This window comes from Procambarus clarkii, chromosome 5 (assembly GCF_040958095.1).
Source record: "Procambarus clarkii isolate CNS0578487 chromosome 5, FALCON_Pclarkii_2.0, whole genome shotgun sequence".
NCBI lineage: Eukaryota > Metazoa > Arthropoda > Malacostraca > Decapoda > Cambaridae > Procambarus > Procambarus clarkii.
Genome location: NC_091154.1, coordinates 33109138 through 33133292, shown reverse-complemented (window position 1 = coordinate 33133292; position 24155 = coordinate 33109138). Strand labels below are relative to the sequence as shown.

Here is a 24155-nt window from a genome sequence, read left to right as displayed (position 1 = left end):
AAGACCCGCTATGCAGTTCAAATATGTAATGGCTTGTTCATCCGGTTACTTTTTTTTCCCCACAGCACCGCATAGCCACAGCTCAGCACCGGCTGCTTAATAACTTTCCTAACACCATTAAATAATATATTTCACTCTTTATTTTATACGTGTCTAAACAGCATAATATTCTGGCCAGTCACATCCAACACGCTTAGCACCACCTAAGTGAAGAAGATAGATGCGCCTCACACTCATCTCCACACAGTCTAAACTGTTGGTACACTTCAGGGGGGGGGGGGGGGGGGAGTGCCTTGTGAGGAACGAACAGCCGCTCAACCTACCAACTACACTTTCGTTGCTCACACTCAAGTAACACTTGATATCACCACACAATCACCCTGTCTAAACGCAACATCTCCGTTAGGATGTAAGACAACCAAGCCCTTCGGTGGCAACAGTCAATCAACCAAGGCTGGTGTCTGTTCACAGCAAGAGTTGTACCACCTGAGTACCGTTGGGTAAGACGGCGACTACCTGAGTACCGTTATCTTGAGGTTATCTTGAGAGGATTTCGGGGCTTAGCGTCCTCGCGGCCTGGTCCTCGACCAGGCCTCATTTTTGTTACACACACCCCGTTAAGCGGCCCGTAGCAGCTGTCTAACTCCCAGATACCTATTTAGTGCTAGGTAACAGGGGCATCAGAGTGAAAGAAACATTTTGCCCATTTGTCTCCGCCTCCACCGGGGATCGAACCCGGAACCTCAGGATGTAATGATCTGGGGCTCAGATCATTGGTTCTCCCTTCTCCCCTCTTTTCCCTCCCCTTCTCCCCTCCTTTCCTTCTCCCTCTCCCCTCCTTCCTTCTCCCCTCCCCTTGGCCGTCATTCGTCTCCTCCTCTTCCCCCCCCCCTGTCGCCCATTTGTCAGGGTCAAGAGGTTGACCTGAGGGTAGGGTGGTCGTGGATACCTTGGCTTCTCCCACTCAATTCCCCACTCAGATATTTCCCTCTCCACCCCCTCTCATCCCTCTCTGTCCCTCTCAGCAGCGGCCTTCCCCATACCAGGCAGAGTCAAATGTCCCTACTCCTATCTTAGAGGAGACAGGCTTGAACATAAATTATCAGTTTTGTAAACATTGCTCGCAGGTGCCTGGGCTCCATAGACGCGCCTTGTCCCTCTTCTCTTTAGCTGGGGAGAGCTGACTCAATCTTCAGAAATTCATGTAGCTTTCCACGACAGATCAGTGAAGGTGATTGGCCTGAGATAAGGGCCAAGTCCTTATTGGCCCTAGAGAGCCAGACCTCAGGCCTACGTGTTAAATGGTTGGCCAGGGCCAAAATAATGGGTGGAGCCCTGGGGCTGTAGTAGATGGTGGGAGGAGTAATCCTTCCCAGCAATAAGTTGGAAAAACTAAATTTCATCAGTGTGTCTTGGGAGTGTATTAGGAACAGGGCCGCACGCCCGTATCCTCGGGACTGAGGGCAGCCATCAACATCTTGGCCGTGGTGCGGGTATTTAAGGTATAGTGCACTTGAGTTTTGTGTCCTCGGTAAATATCCATTGTGCCTCTAGGGAAATAGAATAGGTGATGTGTTCAAATTGTCTTAATTTACATGTTTTCATAAAATAAATTGTATAGCTTGTCCAGTGGTATTCACTTAACTCCCCCTTGATATATTTTGCTACTTTGTCATTTTTAGGTGTTGTATTGGAAGCCCCCATGTTCTCCTGACAATTAATCGATACTAAAGTTGCCCTTGGATTCTAATAAGTAACGTAAATTACACAAACTAATTTTCCAAAATTTATTTCTGAAATTCATATCCCACCGCTGCCACCATTGTAACGACCGCTTCCCTCTGTCGTAATGACCGCGGCCTCTATTGTAATGGGTCAAGAGGTTGACCTGAGGGTAGGGTGGTCGTGGATACCTTGGCTTCTCCCACTCAATTCCCCACTCAGATATTTCCCTCTCCACCCCCTCTCATCCCTCTCTGTCCCTCTCAGCAGCGGCCTTCCCCATACCAGGCAGAGTCAAATGTCCCTACTCCTATCTTAGAGGAGACAGGCTTGAACATAAATTATCAGTTTTGTAAACATTGCTCGCAGGTGCCTGGGCTCCATAGACGCGCCTTGTCCCTCTTCTCTTTAGCTGGGGAGAGCTGACTCAATCTTCAGAAATTCATGTAGCTTTCCACGACAGATCAGTGAAGGTGATTGGCCTGAGATAAGGGCCAAGTCCTTATTGGCCCTAGAGAGCCAGACCTCAGGCCTACGTGTTAAATGGTTGGCCAGGGCCAAAATAATGGGTGGAGCCCTGGGGCTGTAGTAGATGGTGGGAGGAGTAATCCTTCCCAGCAATAAGTTGGAAAAACTAAATTTCATCAGTGTGTCTTGGGAGTGTATTAGGAACAGGGCCGCACGCCCGTATCCTCGGGACTGAGGGCAGCCATCAACATCTTGGCCGTGGTGCGGGTATTTAAGGTATAGTGCACTTGAGTTTTGTGTCCTCGGTAAATATCCATTGTGCCTCTAGGGAAATAGAATAGGTGATGTGTTCAAATTGTCTTAATTTACATGTTTTCATAAAATAAATTGTATAGCTTGTCCAGTGGTATTCACTTAACTCCCCCTTGATATATTTTGCTACTTTGTCATTTTTAGGTGTTGTATTGGAAGCCCCCATGTTCTCCTGACAATTAATCGATACTAAAGTTGCCCTTGGATTCTAATAAGTAACGTAAATTACACAAACTAATTTTCCAAAATTTATTTCTGAAATTCATATCCCACCGCTGCCACCATTGTAACGACCGCTTCCCTCTGTCGTAATGACCGCGGCCTCTATTGTAATGGGTCAAGAGGTTGACCTGAGGGTAGGGTGGTCGTGGATACCTTGGCTTCTCCCACTCAATTCCCCACTCAGATATTTCCCTCTCCACCCCCTCTCATCCCTCTCTGTCCCTCTCAGCAGCGGCCTTCCCATACCAGGCAGAGTCAAATGTCCCTACTCCTATCTTAGAGGAGACAGGCTTGAACATAAATTATCAGTTTTGTAAACATTGCTCGCAGGTGCCTGGGCTCCATAGACGCGCCTTGTCCCTCTTCTCTTTAGCTGGGGAGAGCTGACTCAATCTTCAGAAATTCATGTAGCTTTCCACGACAGATCAGTGAAGGTGATTGGCCTGAGATAAGGGCCAAGTCCTTATTGGCCCTAGAGAGCCAGACCTCAGGCCTACGTGTTAAATGGTTGGCCAGGGCCAAAATAATGGGTGGAGCCCTGGGGCTGTAGTAGATGGTGGGAGGAGTAATCCTTCCCAGCAATAAGTTGGAAAAACTAAATTTCATCAGTGTGTCTTGGGAGTGTATTAGGAACAGGGCCGCACGCCCGTATCCTCGGGACTGAGGGCAGCCATCAACATCTTGGCCGTGGTGCGGGTATTTAAGGTATAGTGCACTTGAGTTTTGTGTCCTCGGTAAATATCCATTGTGCCTCTAGGGAAATAGAATAGGTGATGTGTTCAAATTGTCTTAATTTACATGTTTTCATAAAATAAATTGTATAGCTTGTCCAGTGGTATTCACTTAACTCCCCCTTGATATATTTTGCTACTTTGTCATTTTTAGGTGTTGTATTGGAAGCCCCCATGTTCTCCTGACAATTAATCGATACTAAAGTTGCCCTTGGATTCTAATAAGTAACGTAAATTACACAAACTAATTTTCCAAAATTTATTTCTGAAATTCATATTACCCGGAGTCCCATGGTTACTGATTCCTTGCCTTCCTGGGGGATCGGTGATTGACACATTCAGGTATGGTTGGTCAGGAAGGTGGTGGCAGTGTAAATGTGTTTTGTTATTGGTTTTTTCTAATAACCCTTGTCCTTGGTGTATCTTCCTCATTTAATATTCCTCTTACATACGTGGCAGTCCAGTGAGGGGTCATACTGGACTGTAACAGTGTTAAGCTGGGGTATTGAGTGAAGAGAGACAGAGATTTACAACAGAGAGCGTATATTACGATCACGAGAGATAACAAGATAACAGGATTAATACTGGGGAACATTGGGTTATTACAATAGAGGCCGCGGTCATTACGACAGAGGGAAGCGGTCGTTACAAGGACTACGAAAGCGCTGTCCACCCAGCTGGGTAAGACGGTGACTACCTGAGTACACTTGGGTAAAACAGCAGGTAAGAGGTAAGGGACAGAAAGACAATCGTTGTAGATATAAATCCTCTTACCTCTCTCTCTCTCTCTCTCTGTTTCCCTATTTCCCCCTTCTACCTCTACCTCCCTCCCTCCTCTCTCTCTCTCTCTCTCTCCTTCCTTCTTTCCATTCTACCTATACCTCCCTCCTCTCTCTCTCTCCATTCACCCTTTAATCCCCCATTTTATTCGCCCTCCCATTAGCACTGCAGGTATAAACACAAATTAAAACTTTTTACTATTTAAATAGTAAACAATTTACCAATAATAAATACCATTTACTAGTGTATATTGAGTATAAGAGATTATTATTATTATCTCTGTTACACCAGGTATAGAAGGTTGTGCAAGCACAAATGCACTGTTACCTGTTGCTTGAGTCAATGATCTTTTACAGTTTGTGTTGAAATGTTAAACATCCATGGAGGGAGGGTGAGAGAGAGAGAGAGAGAGAGAGAGAGAGAGAGAGAGAGAGAGAGAGAGAGAGAGAGAGAGAGAGAGAGAGAGAGAGAGAGAGAGAGAAAGGGTGAGTGAAGCCCTACAGTAATAATCCAGTAAGGTAGCCTAGCCTGCTGTGTTGAAGCAGGTTAGGCTACTCTCTCTCTCTCTCTCTCTCTCTCTCTCTCTCTCTCTCTCTCTCTCTCTCTCTCTCTCTTTCTCCTTCCTTTCTTTACACAGGATGGGTACAAGAGTTCCCTGTAACCAATGTTCCCCAAAACGTACAGGAGTTTTTGAATCATGTCAACAAACTGAGATGTTTCTCATCCCATAACTCATGGGGTAAGCTTATATACCCTTCTAGTTTCCCCTGGAAGACGATCCCACGCATGCAGGTAACAATCAGGTACTGCTGGGTAAACAGGAGCAAACAGTTACAGACTGGTCCCCAGTAAACACTCCCTGGGGTCAGGACAGCGAACCCAGACTAAAGCACTCCTCTCTGTATCTCTTGGTACCAGCTGCGTGGACATGTTCCCGGTGCTCTGTGCGGGGTTGTGTAGAGAGCTAACACTCGGGGGAGGAGCCAAAACAATACGAAATATATATGCGAAATATGAAAATATATAATATTTAAATATATAAATATATTATATACGAAAATATAAAATAGATTCAACCTGATATTTGCCACATTAAGGAAGGTGGTACATTCTGAACATCAATTTAATATGTTGACCAAACCACACACTAGAAAGTGAAGGGACGATGACGTTTCGGTCCGTCCTGGACTATTCTCAGGTCAAAAATCGAATTGAGAATGGTCCAGGACGGACCGAAACGTTGTCGTCCCTTCACTTTCTAGTGTGTGGTTTGGTCAACATATTTCAGCCACGTTATTGTGACTCCTCGCCTGGCAGTTCTTCATGCTGACTATGGGTTAGACTGACTCAGAGAAAGCTGAGTAATGCATGATGAATTCTGGTATCGCAATAATATGAGTGAACCAGGCATAAATGCTAGGTAGCAACTCACTCTGATATCAGCCATTGTTTATTTACGTACAACCTACACTATTCCCTCACCACAAGATGTTATCCTTATCGGTTATCAACCAACATCAGTCATACAGGGCCGTGTGATCAGTAGTCTGCACTGGCAGACTCTGGGTGCATTATGAGGATATCCTCAAGAACACGAGAGTTAATAAAGTAATTTGGCAAGCTCCAGGTATCTCACACCTGCAGATCTGAAGGGTCTATTGACTAGATATTCCATAATGTAAATCTCAAAAGAATAAAATATTTAGAATATCTTGTATGGATACAAATTGAACTGGTGTCTTCAGTCTTCTATTTCAGTCTTCAGAAGACTATTGGTCTTCTGTAGTGTATTTTTATCCTATTGTAACACGTTAATAATAATAATAATAATAATAATAATAATAATAATAATAATAATAAATGTATTAACGAGGACGAGGTCAGCATGAGTGTGTAGCCGCCCGTGAAGGTTGTTTGCGGGGCCCCCGCTACCACAGCCTCCCACCACCACCACAGCCTCCCCCACCACCACAGCCTCCCCCACCACCACAGCCTCCCCCACCACCACAGCCTCCCCCACCACCACAGCCTCCACTACCACCACAGCCTCCACTACCACCACAGCCTCCACTACCACCACAGCCTCCACTACCACCACAGCCTCCCCCACCACCACAGCCTCCCCCACCACCACAGCCTCCCCCACCACCACAGCCTCCCCCACCACCACAGCCTCCACTACCACCACAGCCTCCACTACCACCACAGCCTCCACTACCACCACAGCCTCCCCCACCACCACAGCCTCCCCCACCACCACAGCCTCCCCCACCACCACAGCCTCCCCCACCACCACAGCCTCCACTACCACCACAGCCTCCACTACCACCACAGCCTCCCCCACCACCACAGCCTCCCCCGCTACCACAGCCTCCCCCACCACCACAGCCTCCCCCACCACCACAGCCTCCCCCACCACCACAGCCTCCCCCACCACCACAGCCTCCCCCACCACCACAGCCTCCACTACCACCACAGCCTCCACCACCACCACAGCCTCCACTACCACCACAGCCTCCACTACCACCACAGCCTCCACTACCACCACAGCCTCCACTACCACCACAGCCTCCCCCACCACCACAGCCTCCACCACCACCACAGCCTCCACTACCACCACAGCCTCCACCACCACCACAGCCTCCCCCACCACCACAGCCTCCACTACCACCACAGCCTCCACCACCACCACAGCCTCCACTACCACCACAGCCTCCACTACCACCACAGCCTCCACTACCACCACAGCCTCCACCACCACCACAGCCTCCACTACCACCACAGCCTCCACTACCACCACAGCCTCCCCCCACCACCACAGCCTCCACTACCACCACAGCCTCCACCACCACCACAGCCTCCACTACCACCACAGCCTCCACTACCACCACAGCCTCCACTACCACCACAGCCTCCACCACCACCACAGCCTCCACTACCACCACAGCCTCCACTACCACCACAGCCTCCACCACCACCACAGCCTCCACTACCACCACAGCCTCCACCACCACCACAGCCTCCACTACCACCACAGCCTCCACCACCACCACAGCCTCCACTACCACCACAGCCTCCACCACCACCACAGCCTCCACTACCACCACAGCCTCCACTACCACCACAGCATCCCCCACCACCACAGCCTCCCCCACCACCACAGCCTCCCCCACCACAGCCTCCCCCCACCACCACAGCCTCCACTACCACCACAGCCTCCCCCACCACCACAGCCTCCACTACCACCACAGCCTCCCCCCACCACCACAGCCTCCACTACCACCACAGCCTCCCCCACCACCACAGCCTCCACTACCACCACAGCCTCCCCCACCACCACAGCCTCCACTACCACCACAGCCTCCACCACCACCACAGCCTCCACTACCACCACAGCCTCCACTACCACCACAGCATCCCCCACCACCACAGCCTCCCCCACCACCACAGCATCCCCCACCACCACAGCCTCCCCCACCACAGCCTCCCCCCACCACCACAGCCTCCACTACCACCACAGCCTCCCCCACCACCACAGCCTCCACTACCACCACAGCCTCCCCCCACCACCACAGCCTCCACTACCACCACAGCCTCCCCCACCACCACAGCCTCCTCTACCACCACAGCCTCCCCCCACCACCACAGCCTCCACTACCACCACAGCCTCCCCCCACCACCACAGCCTCCACTACCACTACAGCCTCCACTACCACCACAGCCTCCCCTACCACCACAGCCTCCCCCCACCACCACAGCCTCCCCCCACCACCACAGCCTCCAATACCACCACAGCCTCCACTACCACCACAGCCTCCCCCACCACCACAGCCTCCCCCCACCACCACAGTTTCCCCCCACCACCACAGCCTCCACTACCACCACAGCCTCCACTACCACCACAGCCTCCACTACCACCACAGCCTCCACTACCACCACAGCCTCCACTACCACCACAGCCTCCACTACCACCACAGCCTCCCCCCACCACCACAGCCTCCACTACCACCACAGCCTCCCCCCACCACCACAGCCTCCACTACCACCACAGCCTCCACTACCACCACAGCCTCCACTACCACCACAGCCTCCCCCCACCACCACAGCCTCCACTACCACCACAGCCTCCACTACCACCACAGCCTCCACTACCACCACAGCCTCCACCACCACCACAGCCTCCCCCACCACCACTGCCTCCCCACCACCACAGCCTCCACTACCACCACAGCCTCCCCCACCACCACTGCGTCCCCCACCACCACAGCCTCCACTACCACAGCCTCCCCCACCACCACTGCGTCCCCCACCACCACAGCCTCCACTACCACCACAGCCTCCCCCACCACCACTGCGTCCCCCACCACCACAGCCTCCACCACCACCACAGCCTCCACTACCACCACAGCCTCCACTACCACCACAGCCTCCACTACCACCACAGCCTCCACTACCACCACAGCCCCCACTACCACCACAGCCTCCACTACCACCACAGCCTCCACTACCACCACAGCCTCCACTACCACCACAGCCCCCACTACCACCACAGCCTCCACTACCACCACAGCCTCCACTACCACCACAGCCCCCACTACCACCACAGCCTCCACTACCACCACAGCCTCCACTACCACCACAGCCTCCCCCCACCACCACAGCCTCCACTACCACCACAGCCTCCACTACCACCACAGCCTCCACTACCACCACAGCCTCCACTACCACCACAGCCTCCACTACCACCACAGCCTCCACTACCACCACAGCCCCCACTACCACCACAGCCTCCACTACCACCACAGCCTCCCCCCCACCACCACAGCCTCCCCCCACCACCACAGCCTCCACTACCACCACAGCCTCCACTACCACCACAGCCTCCACTACCACCACAGCCTCCACTACCACCACAGCCTCCACTACCACCACAGCCTCCACTACCACCACAGCCTCCCCCCACCACCACAGCCTCCACTACCACCACAGCCTCCACTACCACCACAGCCTCCCCCTTACCACCACAGCCTCCACTACCACCACAGCCTCCCCCCACCACCACAGCCTCCACTACCACCACAGCCTCCACTACCACCACAGCCTCCACTACCACCACAGCCTCCACTACCACCACAGCCTCCCCCCCACCACCACAGCCTCCACTACCACCACAGCCTCCCCCCACCACCACAGCCTCCACTACCACCACAGCCTCCACTACCACCACAGCCTCCACTACCACCACAGCCTCCCCCCCACCACCACAGCCTCCACCACCACCACAGCCTCCCCCACCACCACTACAGCCTCCCCCACCACCACAGCCTCCACCACCACCACAGTCTCCACCACCATCACAGCCTCCCCCACCACCACAGCCTCCCCCACCACCACAGCCTCCCCCACCACCACAGCCTCCACCACCACCACAGTCTCCACCACCATCACAGCCTCCCCCATCACCACAGCCTCCCCCACCACCACAGCCTCCCCCACCACCACAGCCTCCACCAACCTTGCGGTTACCTGGCAATGATTTCGGGGCTCAACATCCCCGCGGCCCGGTCCTCGACCAGGCCTCCTGGTTGCTGGACTGGTCAACCAGGCTGTTGGACGCAGCTACTCGCAGCATGACGTATGACTCACAGCCGGGTTGATCAGGTATCCTTTGGAGGTGCTTATCCAGTTCTCTCTTGAACACTGTGAGGGGTCGGCCAGTTATGCCCCTTATGTGTAGCGGAAGCGTGTTGAACAGTCTCGGGCCTCTGATGTTGATAGTTCTCTCTCAGAGTACCAGTTGCACCTCTGCTCTTCAACGGGGGTATTCTGCACATCCTGCCATGCCTACTGGTCTCATGTGGTGTTATTTCTGTGTGGGGGTTTGGAACCAGTCTTCTAATATCTTCCACGTGTAGATTATTATGTATCTCTCTCGCCTGCGCTCAGGAGAAAACAGATTTACAGAGGATCCTCGGTTGGATCCTATGGATAAAACACAAGGAAGAAGCCATGGGTGATATAACTTTAAATGGGAGTACAAACGATGGAGAGGAACATGTGATGAAAGGGTTTAGAAGTTGGAAATGTAGTAAGTTAAGATAGGAGGCCTGGTCGACGACCGGGCCGCGGGGACACTAAGCCCCGGAAGCACCTCAAGGTAGGAGGCGAGTCTCCCTTGCCTTAACCATTCCTCCTTCACCTTGCTCCATCCCTCCCTCACCTACCCCCATCCTCCACAGCCCAACTCCCTCAACCACTCCCTCAACTTTGCCCAACCTGTAAGGCAGGCTTCTGCCACCTGGGGGCGGAAGTGTCAGTGACAGCAAGAACACATAACCAAGAGACCAGCTGGACATAACCAAGAGACCAGCTGGACATAACCAAGAGACCAGCTGGACATAACCAAGAGACCAGCTGGACATAACCAAGAGACCAGCTGGACATAACCAAGAGACCAGCTGGACATAACCAAGAGACCAGCTGGACATAACCAAGAGACCAGCTGGACATAACCAAGAGACCAGCTGGACATAACCAAGAGACCAGCTGGACATAACCAAGAGACCAGCTGGACATAACCAAGAGACCAGCTGGACATAACCAAGAGACCAGCTGGACATAACCAAGAGACCAGCTGGACATAACCAAGAGACCAGCTGGACATAACCAAGAGACCAGCTGGACATAACCAAGAGACCAGCTGGACATAACCAAGAGACCAGCTGGACATAACCAAGAGACCAGCTGGACATAACCAAGAGACCAGCTGGACATAACCAAGAGACCAGCTGGACACATAACCAAGAGACCAGCTGGACATAACCAAGAGACCAGCTGGACATAACCAAGAGACCAGCTGGACATAACCAAGAGACCAGCTGGACATAACCAAGAGACCAGCTGGACATAACCAAGAGACCAGCTGGACATAACCAAGAGACCAGCTGGACACATAACGAGTAGACAAAAAACAAAGCAAAGTGTAAAGAGGGATTGATAGGCAAGGTAAGGCAAGACGGGTGGAGGGAAGGGCAAGGAGGGGAGGGAAGGGCAAGGAGGGGAGGGCGATCCAGCTCTAGATTGGCCATTGTCGGTGAGGGAGGGAGGGGAGGGGTCTGGACGGGGCGTCCCCCCCCCCCATGACAGCAGAGGGCCGGGGGTGCTACCCATGGCGATGGAATGGTATTGTTGTAGGTAAGAATGGGGGTAGCGGTGTGGATTATTATGGGGGAGGGCAGTGAAGGACGTGTGGGAGGGCACTGCCCACGAGTGTAGTCGGGCACTGCCCACGTGTGTGGTCGGGCACTGCCCACGTGTGTGGGAGGGCAGTGTCCACGTGTGTGGGAGGGCAGTGTCCACGTGTGTGGGAGGGCACTGCCCACGTGTGTGGGAGGGCACTGCCCACGTGTGTGGTCGGGCACTGCCCACGTGTGTGGTCGGGCACTGCCCACGTGTGTGGTCGGGCACTGCCCACGTGTGTGGTCGGGCACTGCCCACGTGTGTGGGTGTATCATCACTCTCAGTGAAGCCAATACAACTGGAACTGTTGAAGCAACAACCACAGCGTTATAGACAATTAGGCTACTGTATTTGTACAACTATACAACCTGACGTATGCTGAAGAGACCTCACTAGTCTCCACGGGTTCTACACTCCCAGCCGGAGAATACATAAAATACATTACAGGACACTGGGAGGAAAAAATAGACGTCTGAATGATACATAAATACACATACTGTATTAAATGATACTGGTATACATAGATGACACTGATGTATGTAGGTATACATCAATACAGGCAACTTAATACGGGGCAAAATGAGCTTTATTTTTGTGTATCATACAGGTGACTCTCATGTTTGGCACTGTCATGGTACACAGTGCCTCCTCCTCCTCCTCCTCCTCTCTCTCTCTCTCTCTCTCTCTCTCTCTCTCTCTCTCTTAAAGCAGAGCTCTGGTTAGGGTCACCAGCAACATGCCGCCTCACAACATGGAGCCTCACAACATGCGGCCGCACAACATGGAGCCTCACAACATGCGGCCTCACAACATGGAGCCTCACAACATGCGGCCTCACAACATGGAGCCTCACAACATGCGGCCTCACAACATGGAGCCTCACAACATGCGGCCTCACAACATGCGGCCTCACAACATGGAGCCTCACATCATGCGGCCTCACAACATGGAGCCTCACAACATGCGGCCTCACAACATGCGGCCTCACAACATGCCGCCTCACAACATGGAGCCTCACAACATGCAGCCTCACAACATGGAGCCTCACAACATGGAGCCTCACAACATGCAGCCTCACAACATGGAGCCTCACAACATGGAGCCTCACAACATGCAGCCTCACAACATGGAGCCTCACAACATGGAGCCTCACAACATGCAGCCTCACAACATGGAGCCTCACAACATGGAGCCTCACAACATGCAGCCTCACAACATGGAGCCTCACAACATGGAGCCTCACAACATGCAGCCTCACAACATGGAGCCTCACAACATGCGGCCTCACAACATGGAGCCTCACAACATGCCGCCTCACAACATGGAGCCTCACAACATGGAGCCTCACAACATGGAGCCTCACAACATGGAGCCTCACAACATGGAGCCTCACAACATGCCGCCTCACAACATGCAGATTATAACACAGAGTAACCATTATTCAAGACAATTATATCACAAAGTAATTATACCAAAATAATCATTACTCAAAAGTGATCAACGCCCGAGAGTAATTAGCGAATTGACGCGCAAAATAATCAGTATTCAAAGTAATAATTTTCTAAGTAAAGATAACACAAAATAATAATTACACTGGAAGGTAAAGAAGCAATTACCTTGACCACCGGCACAGCCTCCCAGCGAGGGGGTAATTACCACTGCCACACGCGAATTGAGGCCCCTAATTACTCCACTTAATTCCCGTGAATTATAATTGCTTGGAAATAGACTTAAAAAATGTATAACGAATGTGAGCGAGAGTCTGCTGAGAGGACAGTTGTCCTGTCTGCGGCGGGGGGGGGGGGTGTTGTCTGCAGGGGGGGCAGGTGTGTTGTCTGCAGGAGGGAGCAGGTGTGTTGTCTGTGTGGGGGAGCAGGTGTCTGTGATACAGACTATATATTTTGTATATGTGTGGGGGATGAGGGAGTTCTGGTCAATATATCATCTTGGAATAATAAACACTGTGGGGTGTGGTATCCCTCCCTGGAGGACGCTGGAGCATCCTGCACACGTTGCAGGAGCAAGGCAAGCAATGACGTTCAACATGGCTCTCAGTACGTTGTGCTGTGGTCTCCTGGCCGGCCACCACCCGCTCACTACTGGAGCCATGCACACACGGGACAGGTTAGACCTGTTTACTGTTAGGCAAAGCTTGCAGATACCACACAACTAGGTAGCAGACTTACAATACCAGAATAGCGACAGAAACTACAGGGAAAACATTTAGGGAGTGACCAGATGCCAGTGCAACCCGTCCTCCTAAGCCTTCCCAACGTCAAGAAACGGTCGTATTAAAATTGCACATATCCTAACCTACCTAGAAGACCCAAAACGGAAAACGGAACAATTTTGCGAGCCTCTAACATTTTCTAGTACGATAATTATTGCCCTTAGGTAGAGTATACGTCAAAATGCGACGTTCTATTAGCAGGACGGGTTGTCAGTGATCTCCAGCAGAATAAGTACTCGATTGAGGCTGTAAATGTCAGCAGAGTATTATGCTTCATTTGGAAATTGTAATCTTCTAAATTATCCTGGTCAGCTCCCACTACCCTTACTTGACCACGTTTGAGGTATAGATTTAATGTCTAACTGATAATTTAGGTGTGATTAGGTCCAGGTGTCTGCCCAAGTTTCAGGGCCATTGAAAAATGCAACAGGCCAGGTAGACAGGTAGTCTATGCCAGGTAGCGGATAATGAGAAGGAAATGAGATGTAATAATAATAATAATTTATTTAGGAAAGTACATACATAGTTGCAGAGTTACAGTACAAACATTCTGTTTGATTTAAAGATAGAGGTAGTACATACAATGCCTAAAGCCACTAGTACGCATGTTTCGGGCAACGCTATGTATTTTAAATAGTACTTTCTCTCTTTCTATGTACTAGAGAAGAACTTAACATTATGCCTGCAGCTGAACAAATATACGTAGGTGAAGAGGACAAATTTACTAGTTTATTTATTATTAGGAAGGAAGTAATTTAACAAATATAAAAATAGCAGCCCAACAAAGTCACAGAAACAGACGAAGCATTTGCCAGGGTTACTAAAGTATGTAAAGAAGAGCTCAGTGAACCTTTGTTTTGCTGTCAGTGAAAAAGATAAGGAGTGTAAATTATGTAGTAAGCCTCAGGAACACTCGTGGGTTCAGTAGAACCCTAAGTTACAATCCTTTTGACCATGTCGTGGCCTAGTTATCTGGGACGTGCTTGGGAATACCCAACGCATAGGTTCGAATCCTTATCACGGCTGCTACGGATTTTCTCATTGACACATCACGTTAGTGTGATTTCTCTCTGTGTATATAGTATGCCGCACGCCCACACCTTAGATCACTATGTATTAGAGTGTAAATTGCTTGATAACTATAGAAATACAAAAATCAGTAGAGTACCACATCAAATTGTTTGGACGTGAGTTAACGATATAATAGACATAATTCTTAAGAGAAACAAACACTTTACCCCAAGAGTTAATACTAAAATAGTTTGAAATAAGTTCTATGAGATGCCTATTGGAATGTGAAATGTACAATATGATCTGTGTACTGTATGAATGTGAGCTCCTCAAATCCTTTTGAGGAGAAAAGCAAGTTCCTCAATCCTTTTGATATGTATCTTATCGTCTCAATAAACTTACTTGAACTTGGTACAACCAGAAATTTATTTAATGCTTCAAATTATTCCATTCCAGACCGCAGATACAGACGAGGATGGCAGCCACGAGAGGCGACTAGTATATGAGGCTCAGTGATATCTGAGCAGCTCGGCGAGGTCTGTGGCAGATATGCGGCCCGCCGCCAGGACCAGCCTAACCTGACGACATGATGGCAACGATTTTCCAGATGAGCCTCTGTAACTGAGATTGCAGAGACTGCGGATGAGGTGTGCGGAAGTGTAAATAATAACGCTGCTTCTTATTCTTCAGTTTACGTGGACACTTCGTTCTGAGTAGCTAAATCTAAAACAACAACTTATTATTCAGATAGCACGAACTATGTAAAGAGGAAAAGGTCAGAGGAATTGTTGTAGTTCAGTTTAATTTTGTTTAATTATTATATGCACCTCATGCCCATCCTGTGAGCGGTAGTGGACCCCTATACCCATCCTGTGGGCGGTAGTGGACCCCCATACCCATCCTGTGGGTGGTAGTGGACCCCATACCCATCCTGTGGGCGGTAGTGGACCCCATACCCATCCTGTGGGCGGTAGTGGACCCCATACCCATCCCGTGGGCGGTAGTGGACCCCATACCCATCCTGTGGGCGGTAGTGGACCCCATACCCATCCTGTGGGCGGTAGTGGACCCCCATACCCATCCCGTGGGCGGTAGTGGACCCCCATACCCATCCTGTGGGCGGTAGTGGACCCCCATACCCATCCTGTGGGCGGTAGTGAACCCCCATACCCATCCTGTGGGCGGCAGTGGACACCCATACCCATCCTTTGGGCGGTAGTGGACCCCCATACCCATCCTGTGGGCGGTAGTGGACCCCCATACTCATCCTGTGGGCGGTAGTGGACCCCCATACCCATCCTGTGGGCGGTAGTGGACACCCATACCCATCCTGTGGGCGGTAGTGGACCCCCATACCCATCCTGTGGGCGGTAGTGGACCCCACAGCCATCCTGTGGGCGGTAGTGGACCCCACAGCCATCCTGTGGGCGGTAGTGGACACCCATACCCATCCTGTGGGCGGTAGTGGACCCCATACCCATCCTGTGGGCGGTAGTGGACCCCCATACTTATCCTGTGGGCGGTAGTGGACCCCCATACCCATCCTGTGGGCGGTAGTGGACCCCCATACCCATCCTGTGGGCGGTAGTGAACCCCATACTTATCCTGTGGGCGGTAGTGAACCCCCATACCCATCCTGTGGGCGGCAGTGGACACCCATACCCATCCTTTGGGCGGTAGTGGACCCCCATACCCATCCTGTGGGCGGTAGTGGACCCCCATACTCATCCTGTGGGCGGTAGTGGACACCCATACCCATCCTGTGGGCGGTAGTGGACCCCCATACTTATCCTGTGGGCGGTAGTGGACACCCATACCCATCCTGTGGGCGGTAGTGGACCCCATACCCATCCTGTGGGCGGTAGTGGACCCCCATACTTATCCTGTGGGCGGTAGTGGACCCCCATACCCATCCTGTGGGCGGTAGTGGACCCCCATACCCATCCTGTGGGCGGTAGTGAACCCCCATACCCATCCTGTGGGCGGCAGTGGACACCCATACCCATCCTTTGGGCGGTAGTGGACCCCCATACCCATCCTGTGGGCGGTAGTGGACCCCCATACTCATCCTGTGGGCGGTAGTGGACCCCCATACCCATCCTGTGGGCGGTAGTGGACACCCATACCCATCCTGTGGGCGGTAGTGGACCCCCATACCCATCCTGTGGGCGGTAGTGGACCCCACAGCCATCCTGTGGGCGGTAGTGGACCCCACAGCCATCCTGTGGGCGGTAGTGGACACCCATACCCATCCTGTGGGCGGTAGTGGACCCCATACCCATCCTGTGGGCGGTAGTGGACCCCCATACTTATCCTGTGGGCGGTATAGACTTTTAAGGTCACAGAGGCACATAATGGGCACAGGAACTGAACCCCAACAGTCTTGATAAGATATTTACACAACTTAATGGATATATCAATAATGGGTTTGAGAATGCCCACAATTACAGTATCTAAACAAACAACTGATATTTGCGGTGAACTAGTTTCACAAGTTGATTTACTTATCATGCACACCCCCTCTACCTCCCCCCCTCCCCCCCTTCTCCCGTGGGAGGCGGTGAAAAGGTTACAATTTCTGGAAGAAAAGAATTTTTACACATTTCTTTAACATTTGCCACGGAGCTGTCGCTAAATTCATTATCTTTTCGCACCCCATCACGTAATGACGTAAGTTGTGCGAATATTTTTGCTAACACATTTGGACAGTTCGCAGTTAATGCAGATTCCCAGAAACACCTATAACCGAGTCTAAGCGGAGCAGTAGTAACAACTAGGAGTCTGCTGATTTAATTGGATGATCCATAAATATGTGACTCTTCTTACATGATAGTGTGATGACAAATGGAAATGCAAGTGTGGAGATTTCTCGTTGGCTCAGATATACAAGGCTTTAGCTAGCTCGGTTCACACGAAAGTTTGTACGTCTGGAAACTAAAACTGATAACATTTAAATTTAAGTTTCTTCCCTGTTGCACGACTGAAAGTTCAACAAAGCTTTTGGTCTAAATTATCGGTTAAAATCTCTTTATTTACACAAAGGAGTTTATTTAGAAAATACCTGGAACCATTGTGTAACCGATACTACTTATTCAATAGAAATGGGTTCTACTTTATGAAGTTGGTGCAGCTCGTTCCCGCAGGGTATCGAATGAGTCTGCAATGGTGTTTCGAACAAAAAACCTCACTGCCTCTTGAACCGGCTACACAGGCCTTGTAAACTCATCTCCAGATTTGTTAGGTAATCACGTCCAACAATCTCCTGTAAAAATTCAAATCCGTAAATGAATTCATAAATGCATATGTAAAAGGTTTCTACGTCAATGCCCGCTGAATACGAAGCAAAATTTCAGACCACGAGGCTTTAGTCCCTGCAAAACATTTTGATATCACATGTTCAACACATACGAGGTTAATGCAAAGAAATAAAAAACTATCAGCCCGAGTATATAATACCAGGTTATATTATTTTTCACTGAGGAAAAAATAGTGGCAGTGGAGTCATGCTATTAAATCATTTGTTATTGCACAAGTGATCACAGTGCTCAAAGACAACCAACATAGAGTACAATACAATACGCATATTCTATTATGTACAGGTCACCTGCTAACCATTAATCACTGATAAACTGAAAATGGCAGAAATGTGCCAAAAATGTAAAGTGATTACAATTAACAATTTTAACTATTTTTATATTATACATTTAAAATCATCACAGCGGGATGCTCCAAGCAACAGCCTACTGGACCAAGTTGTCACAAGTCGAGCCTGGCCTCAGGCCGGGCTCGGGCAGTAGAACAACTCCTGAAACTCTCTCCAGGTATGGCTCCTGGTATCATAAATCCCATTCAAATTTAATAATAAATCGAACAGCCGTGACGAAAAAATTCCAGATTTTTAAAATGACAAGTTGCAAAAAATGCCTCGACAGGGAGCAACGGTTTGAGGCTCAACAAGCCGCAATGCAGGACTGAAACCAGATGCTTTTGTCACCCACAGGGTTATAAACCCCTGGAACAGCCTAGGCACTGAAGCCGTAAATGCTAAAACACTGCTGCAATTTAAATTCCAGCTTCATAAAATCATCGGGGCAGATGGAGGGGGGACCTTTGACAAGCCGCCGGCTTCCTGTCCTCGTTCAGCCCACTAGAGATGCTGGCCCTCGGGTAAATTCAGGTAAATACTTAAATGGGAAATATTTCACTAGTTTAAACGTTTAGGAGCAAGCATGAATTATCAGACAGACGTTTGAGGCTGCAAAACACGCGGTCAAAAATATCCATCAAACCAAAATAGGAGAAAAATAAATAAAAATTGCCTAAAATAATCTTGCTTATCGAAAATGACAGGAAAAACAATAATAAAGACAATATTATATATTATAGTACAACTCACTGCAAAGAAACTCATTCATAATTATATTTTCCGAGACGAATTATATAATGCAGAAAATGTGAATAAATGTATAACTATAATAATGGGGTACCCAGTCGTGCCTTGGTATCTCTCTCTCTCTCTCTCCCCTTTCCCTACCTCTTCCCTTCCATCATTATCCCTCAATATCCCCCCTCTCACTCGTCTCCTTTACTCTACCCCCTCTCCTTCCCTCTCTCCAGTTTTCTCCCCCCCTACTCTCCTCCCCTTTAACCCCTCCCCTCACTCACCTCTTCTCTTTCCTCCTCTCTAACTGTTTCTTCCCTCTCTTCAAACCTAACCTAACCTAACCACTTGGGCTGGACGGTAGAGCGACGGTCTCGCTTCGTGCAGGTCGGCGTTCAATCCCCCGACCGTCCAGGCAGTTGGGCACCATTCCTTTCCCTCGTCCCCATCCCAAATCCTTATCCTGACCCCTTCCAAGTGGTATATAGTCGTAATGGCTTGGTGCTTTCCCCTGCTAATTCCCTCACCCACCTCCTAAATCTCTCTCTCTCTCTCTCTCTCTCTCTCTCTCTCTCTCTCTCTCTCTCTCTCTCTCATGTTCTGAATTTACGTTCATCGTAACCTCCAAAGTTACCTGATCAACCAGGCTGTGACTCGTACGTCAGGCTGCGAGCAGCCGCGTCCAACAGCCTGGTTGATCAGTCCGGCAACCAGGAGGCCTGGTCGACGACCGGGCCGCGGGGACGCTAAGCCCCGGAAGCACCTCAAGGTAACCTCAAGGTAAGGTATCGTGAAGAAATCAATTAGACATCTTTCGACCAATTTTGCAAAAGTTTGAGGGGGGGAGTTCACTATTGTTTTGCCCCCCCCCCTTCTTAATGGGACCAATAGGACCGCTCCGGACCAGATTATGTCCGTTCGTACCCCTGACAAATCGCCTTACAAAGTTGGGTGAGGTTAGCCCCCAAGTGACTGGCCTCCAACCTCATCCAGGCACACAGACTTTCTCTTATATACTCGGGGGGGGGGGGGGGAGGGGAGGGGACCCGCCGTTGCCCGGGTTTGTCTGTCTCCCATCTATCTATCCATCCATATATTTATCTATCTATCCATCCATTTATTTAAACATCTATCCATCCATCAATGTATCAATCTATTTTTCGATACATCCATCTAGTGTCTATCTGTCTTTTATAAAACATACAATTGTCTAATGGGTGGTCACCAGTGAGACGAGCTTATTGGGTGAAATACTAAAAAAAAATAGAATAGTTACCCCTTTACTCCGAGAAAGGCGCATGGTTCAGCAATCAATTACAGCCCCGCTCCTGTGCCAGGTAAGTCTACTACGGGCTCACCACAGCCCGTGCTACTTGCAACTTTTAGTTCAGAGTAGCTGAATCTAAAGCAACAACAACGGTGCATGGCTTGAGAAACCTTTGAAACTGTTGGAGGATAATCTATTTTATGCAATTATGGACAAATTATGAACAGCAGGAAATTTATGTTAATTTTCCAGAGATCAGTGAACAAGGGTGCGTCTGGCTTCCACTTTGGACAAGGAAGAGATAAACGAACATTCTCTCTTATAGTATAAATAGATAAGAAATAAAAAAAGTTATCTTTTATTATTCTACTAACAGCATAAAATGTGTTTCTCTTCTATTTAAAATGCAGTATTCAATACGTACATACAAGAGAGCAAGGAAATATTCTCACATTCAGCCGACAAAATCCTAGCACAACTAGCCTCATAATAACCACAGAAAATGATGACTTAGTTTATGAAGTGCAGATGGCAAGGGTGTTGAATGAGTTCTTTGCTTCTGTATTTATGCTGGAAAATTTCAATACCATTCCTATACAATGAACAAGAATTCCTTCGATTTATTACAATTTATGATGTAGCGCCAAATACGACAAATAAAGCAGCTGGTTGTGACCAATTTTATCCAAGAATATTAAAAAAAAAAGTGATAAATTAAATCACGACACATTTGACCATACTCTTCCATGTGTGGCGAGACAGGCACAGCTCCACAGGTGTGGAAACCTGCAAATGTCACATCAATACATACAACGGGAACTTAGGAGTCCTGTAATTATCGGCCAATTAGCTAGACGTCGGTAAACTCAAGGAAAGGATAATTAGAGACCGCATAGTGCAACATTTAGAGTCCCGATCTAATTAGTGATGCCCAGCATGGTTTTCGTTGAAGCCGTTTGTGCTTCATCTATCTAGTTTATTGAGAATTATATAAAAAATATATAAATGTAATAATTTCCCCTGTAAATTAATGTAAATAGAATCTCTAAAACTAAATCATTTTCTTTTTATATTGTATTTTCTTAAATAAAGATAAAAAGAAACTTTATACCACGTCGCATTTTGACGTATTTTGTACCTAAGGCCTAAAAAAACAAAAACAAAAAACTAAATCATTTAAAGAAAAATAAGTATAACATTTAGGGGTTTAAAGTTCATGTTCTGTGATAATATGAAACATTGTTTACTGAGAATTATACTACTGTATATGTAATGTAGTATTGCCTTGTAAAATTTATGTATATATGATTTATATTGTATTTTATTAAATGATCAAAAAGTGTCCTTTATTGAATTTGTTGTTTATTTGACGAAAGCAAGACAGAATATATTTTATATCTAGATATTTAGGGAGTACTTGATCAAACGCCTCATCGTAAACTACTTTAAAATTAAAAGGCCTTAACGCCGATGGTCGTGTATTAATTTAGTTGTAATTTTACTTATCATAACGCAAACAACGTGAAGTTCTATATGGAAATGCTCCAGCTGGTTAGTCAAACGTTACAGTGCCTCAGGGGTCAGTTCGGTTCTTGATTTTTATAAATCACATGGATAATGGGTGATTCTGTACAATATCTAAATTTGCCAGTGATGCTAAACAAGGAAGCAGAGTTACAACACCAATAGAGAGGCAGAGATTGCAAGGATTTTTTTTTATTAATACATGAGGTATATCTGCATTAGTGCAGCTACCCTAGACTATATGAAGTGGAGTACAGTGTGACAAAAAGCTAGCTACGTGATGCTATAAAATCCCCATCACACAGGATGGTTAGTCATACAGAGGCATGTGATAGACAGTCTGCACTGGCAGACTCCGGATGCATTTTGAGGATATAAGGAGTAAAGGATAGATGAAATTGTTTATCTAATAATCTAAGATGAGGTCTGATAAAGACCTTTTGTGCCCTCTGTAATGCTTTTTGCGCTACCGCTCACAGGATGAGTATGGGGTGCACAATAAACTAGCCGCCTCTGGCGGCAACAATCAAAATCAATCTCTGCCAAAAGGCAGGAGGATGGCATGCAGGACACCGCGAGGGTAACGACATTATTAAGAGAAGCTTTACTACAGCCGGTTGTCCAGCAGAGAGAGAGCCCCGTTACCTAATGCCCAGCAACTCTGATGAGCCTGTCGGTCGCGCAGACGAGATCACGTTGAACCACTGGGAGAATGGTAGACAGTTGGTGTGGGACTACACTTGCGTTTCAACTTTAGCCAACACCTATGTTGACTTCAGTGCTGTACAGGCAGGAGGTGCTGTAAATCACCGGGAAGCAGCCAAGTCGCGTAAATACAGAGCGCTTGATCACCACTACAATTTTGTCCCCCATTGCCTCAGAGACACTTGGTGCCTGGAGTAAAAGTGCTGCTAGTTTTCTGAAGGAGTTGGGGTCCAAGTTAACTGAAACAACAAGAGACCCTAGAGCCGCCAGTTTTCTCTTTCAGCGCCTTAGTGTGGCGAGCCAGAGAGGAAATGCGCACTGCATCCATGGTTTCTGCCCGCCATGTGAGGAGCTGGAGGAGCTCTACAACTTGTGACAAGCAGCCTTGTACCCTGCATGTAACCAATGTTGTAACCCTTTATGTGTACTGAAATTTCAAATAAAGTTAGATATATATATAAATACACATACCAAAAGAATAAGGGTGGTTAGGTATACATATATATATATATATATATATATATATATATATATATATATATATATATATATATATATATATATATATATATATATATATATATATATATATTCAAGTTATGTAAAGAAAATATTCAGAAGGCTAACCAACGTATTGTAAGTTCTGTAACTATGTTCATTTAGAAGTGAAGGTATATGAGCTTGTTTGTGTGTGCGTGCGCTTCTAAAAAATAGTCTTGACCCATATTCAGTAATCCCAAGGTTAGTCTGATGAGCTCATGTCAAGTCTTCACCCGTAAGACTTAAAACTGGGCAAGTCTTAAATTATTCATTTTTCGTCTGGATTAGTTTTCATGTTCATTTTCATCGACATGGTTTCCATTTTCTATTTTGGCATATATATGTGTGTGTTTGTGTGTGCGCATTGGGCAGGATGTGTGTGTGTGTTTACTATTTGTGCCTTCAAGCTGTAGCTGTTAGCTCTTGGACCCCGTCTTTGTAATTGTCGGTTGTTTAATGTACAAACTCACGACCGGTTTTTCCTGCCATATCTACCACACATTTCTCTCTCACACACACACACACACACACACACACACACACACACACACACACATCCCCAGGAAGCAGCCCGTAGCAGCTGTGTAACTCCCAGGTACCTATTTACTGCTAGGTGACCAGGTGCATCAGGGTGAAAGAAACTGCACAGTTGTTTCCGCCTCGGTCGGGAGTCGAACCCGGGCCCATAGGACTACGACCCCCAAGTGCTGTTCACTCAGCTGTGAGGCTGTACGTGTGTGTGTGTGTAGTCACCTAGTTACCTAGTTGTATTTGTAGGGAATGAGCCACGGCTCTTGGGTCTTGCCTCTCAACACCTAATCAAATGGTATATAGGTTCCAGAGTTTATTGGGCTCTGTCATATCTATATTTAATACTGTGTATGGAGTCGGCACTCCATACACAGTATGAATACTGTGTATAGAGTATGGAGTCCATTTGTACTCTGACACTGACAAATATTTCTCACGTCTCTGTGGCTCATTTGGGTACTTAGTTCCCATCTATGCCCCCTTATTTGTGTA

The 24155-nt window shown here is 48.5% G+C and overlaps 1 long non-coding RNA gene across 1 annotated transcript in view; it reads left to right on the top strand.

Annotated features, from left to right (window-relative positions):
- The window catches only part of LOC138350259 (uncharacterized), a 31732-nt gene extending 14921 nt beyond the window's left edge, over positions 1-16811 (top strand). The window contains exon 2 of the long non-coding RNA XR_011222035.1: positions 15172-16811. This is a non-coding gene — a long non-coding RNA (uncharacterized lncRNA). The remainder of the gene's footprint in view (positions 1-15171) is intronic.
- Positions 16812-24155: the final 7344 nt, after the last annotated feature.